Genomic DNA, 4,494 nt, shown 5'->3' with positions numbered 1-4,494 from the left:
GGGTACCTCTATATCCTTTATGGAGATCCACACACATATCTAAGTATACAAACACATACACAGGTAGTTACATATGGCATGATTCATATTTCTGTTACTATAGTATACTCACTATAATTTTAGTATATGTGCTGCCGAAGCGAGCACAGCTCACTATAATTGCATAAAGTAATTATGGAGCTTCAATCTTCAAATCACCTTTTAATTAACAGATGCCGATCATGATCGTTGACAGTGTCAAACACAATACTTCTTTCAAAATTTGTCAATGATTGGTCACTGCACATCTGTTATTCAGTTCAAGCACAGACAACAAAGCATGCAATTGTGTTGTTTCTTTTTTTCCCAGTGATAAATTCACATGACACTTTTTAAAAAAAGATTTATTTATTATTTCATAGAGAGAGAAAGAGAGAATGCAAGCAGGGTGGGAGAGAGAGGGAGAGAATCTCGAGCAGACTCCCCGTGAGGGCAGAACCCAATGGGGGGGCTCGATTTCATGGCCTGAGCCGAAATCAAGAGTCAGACACTTAACAGACCGAGTCTCACATGACACTTTATGAAATAATATTTGAAAGAGTAATTGGCCAGAAAAGATGAAAGTGCAGGAAAGAAAAGTGATAACACTGAAAGTGAAATTTGAATCAAGCACAAATGGAGTTGAAGAGATAACTGGGAATACTGACACTGCTACTATTAGAAACACTCTAGATATACAGCCAGAGGAACTTACTGAATGCAGAGTTATCGAGATTAAGGAAGAAAGTGATTTTGATGAAAAGCTTAAAAATGTCTTGGAGGAAGTGACATTGGCAAAAACTTCACACTAAAAGAACTTTGAAGATTAATGCAAATGATAAAATGATTCAAGCTGATCCAAACTAGGATTATGACAATTTGCAAAGGTACAGAGAAGATGCTTGATCCAGAGTTTTATAATCAGAAAAACTGTTCAAACTATTCTAAGTTTTTCACAAAGAAATATAATACTTCAATTCTCAACATTTCTAATGCTTTAAATTCTAGTGTATCAAATAAAAATTAGTTTTACTAGTTTTTAAATTTTCCTACATTTATAACTGAATGTCATAATGTTTTGACAAAAATATTTATACAGGTCATGGAACAATGGTAATTTTTCCCACTGGTTATGAAAATAATTTTTCACAACTTCATTTTACATGGTCATTTGAATGCTGCACTACTAGCAAAGTAAAGATTGCATATAATTATAAGTATTTTTTCTTCCTGAACCATATGAAAGGACTCTAATATGATGCTTCACCCTTTAAATACATCAACATGTATCTTTTTCCTAAGAACAGGGACATTCTTCTACACAATCACATTACCTCTTATTCTCAAAAAATTAAACATTGATACCATAATATATCTAATATTCAGTGCATATTAAAATTCCCCAATTATCTTATTGATATCCTTTATAGGATTTTCTTAATATCCAGTATCTATATAAAGATCAGACAGAGCCTTTAATTTCCTTTAATCTAGAACAGTTCTGCTGGTTTTTTTTTCTTTTCCTCTCATGACATTGATACTTTTTAAAGAGTTCTGTAAAATGTCCCACTATTAGTATTTGTCTGATTATTCCCTCAGGCTTAGATTAAAAATTGATGTTCTAGAACTTGATCTTTCACCTGCCCTGCTCCTACTCCTCAGACAGGGACGAGGTAGTTAGGTATTGTGAAATTTCTGTAATGCTCTTCTCTCCATCTTATTCTTTTTCCTATCTCCTTAACCAACCAAACAATAACCAACAAATCCTCTTCTTTGCAAAAAACAAAACCAAATAACTTCACAACCAAATTCCTCAACCTTCCCATACTTTCTTAGGAATGACCAAAATTCGTCATCCATTTCTTCATTTGTTTGTTTCAAGGAGAGTCCCTCTTTTTATCTCTTGGTTACTCAAATGTCCATGTGATCTCAACTGCAATCAAAATCTATTATCAAGACTGAAAATTCTTAAACTAAAATTGAAATGATTACCATCAGTTTAAAGGGACACATCTCCCAGAGGATGATTTTGCCTTTTAGCAAAGTTCTGTGAAGAGGTATACCCAGGGCCTATCCAGTTCCCAAGGCATAACAGACACTGACATTTTGTTGAAGTGAATATATAGCACAGTGGGCAAAATGTCCAAAGATTTCCAAATCAAACTGTCTTAATTAAAGCACTTATTTCAGACTTATAACTGTTTCTATTGATAATAGTTTATACAGGAGAGTCTTGGATGACCAGGTAGGCATTTGAAAAAAATCTTTGAAATGCTCTTGCTTTAATCTTGGCCAATAAAATAACTCTCATAATATAATTATCACAGATGGCTTATCTCACCAACTAGTCTGTAAACTTGAACTCAAAAAAGGCATTATTACATATCTTAAGGTCTTGTTCTCCACAACTCCTAAAACATGCCTTATCTGCAAGTAGTCAGTAGAAGCTTGCTAAACTCAAAAGCATTTATACGTATATATATTTTATATATTTTACAGGAATACTACATGGCTGATGATTTATTCTCTTCTGTTCACCATATCAGAAGGCATATAGTGCCTGTTAATGGTTATTTTAAGTGTGATCATTTGGTTAAGTTGGTGTGTGTCAGATTTCTCTATTGTCAAATCACCCCTTTCCTTTTGTTACTAATAATGTATAAGGAGATACTCAGAGACTGTGAATATCCTATTTTCTAATCATTGACCCAGTGGTTTTAATATCCATTAATAATTATTTCCTTACCAATTACTATTTTGGTGGTTACAAATTGATTTGTTTAAAAGATTTTATTTGTTTATTTGACAGGGAGAAACACAGAGAAAGAGGGACGACAAGCAGGGGGAGTGGGAGAGGGAGAAGCAGGCTTCCCACTGAGCAGGGAGCCTAATGCAGGGCTTGATCCCAGGACCCTGGGTTCATGACCTGAGCTGAAGGCAGACACTTAATGACTAGCCACTCAGGTGCCCCCCCAAAATGATTTTTTAAAGATTTATTTATTGTAAAGAAAAAGGGTACATGGATGAAGGGGCAGAGGGAGAGAGGACCTCAAGCAGTCTCCCCACTGAGCACAGAGCCTGATGCAAGGCTCCATCTCAGGACCCTGAGATCATGACTGGAGTGGAAATCAACAGTCTGATGCTTAACTGACTGAGCAATCCTGGTGCCCCACAAAGTGATGTTTTAACGTTATCAATCTATCTACATTTATTAATTGGCATGCCTCTGTAAAGATGAGTTTTCCCTCCGCTTGTTGTACTCTTGCCCTTTGCATATTTTATCAACTCACAGATTCTTTTTCATTCAATATGTTATAATGAATTGCATTCCTTATTTTTATCATTCAAATTGCCCTATTTGGTCCCTCAGAAGAACCTTTAATCTGGCCTCTGTGTCCTTTGACATTTTCCATTGGTTTGTGAATGCTTATCTGGTTATTTTTAATTGAGTGTCAGATATTGCATTTAGATAACTGTAAAAATAGTTTGCGGCCTAGAATTATATTATCTGTCTCCAAGGAGGATTTATATTTGCTTCTGGCAAGAGGTTAAGGCCACTAGCAATTCTAGATCACCTTAATCCAGTTGGAGGACATGAGAGGAGTGGAAGCTAGGAGGGCTAGCCTATTACTGGTTTACCATTATTTCCAGTGTAGTCCTTTGGAGCCCACCTTATAGCCTATTGTCACTCCCCTCTGACCTTCCTCAAACTTCGAATTTATATCCCTCCTTCCGTTAGTCTGCCGAAAGTTCTGCTTAGCTTCTCAACCACCTCTTTGGGGAAAGTGCCTCTAAACGTTCTGCTCACCTCCATGGATTTGTTAACTTCATTCTTCATTTTAGCTCCTAGAATGATTTTAAAAATACTTTGTTAAAAAAAGAAAAACAAAAACAAAAGACAAACAAAAATATTTTGTTCAACTTTTGTGGGTTTTCTGAGTAAGAATGTAAGCCTGAATTACCAAATCAATTACTGGAAGTGAAAGTTCCCGTTACCACAGAGTTGACTTTTAAAAATAAAAATTTTGTCATGTCATTTTTCTAATTAAAACATTTCAGTGACTGCCTGTTTTTGGTTTAGACTCACAATCCCAAGTTCAAGAGTCACATGCTCCCCCAACTGAGCCAGTCAGGTGTCCTCTGCCTACTTTTCTTCAGAATCGTTTATTAGGCCTGAAGGTCTATATCCTCAAATCATCTCCAGCCACTCTTCCTCTTGCTTTCTACTTTCCAGACCCACTGGCTCTCTTCTGCATGCCACACTTTCACAATTCTGGTTTTGCACACACGGTTCCCATCCCCTGACCATTGTTAACTGTTCCCACCCATCTCTCTCTGATCAAGTTAATGCTTAATCATCAGAGCTCAGCCAAATGTTTCTTCACTAAAGAAGCCCTTCCTGGCTCTCCCAGCCTAGATTCATCTCTGTCCTGGCACCCTGCTCTTCTTCATCAGAGCATTTACTGAAGTTTGTAA

Source organism: Mustela erminea, chromosome 1 (genome assembly GCF_009829155.1).
Source record: "Mustela erminea isolate mMusErm1 chromosome 1, mMusErm1.Pri, whole genome shotgun sequence".
Classification (NCBI taxonomy): domain Eukaryota; kingdom Metazoa; phylum Chordata; class Mammalia; order Carnivora; family Mustelidae; genus Mustela; species Mustela erminea.
This window is presented reverse-complemented; position numbering follows the sequence as displayed.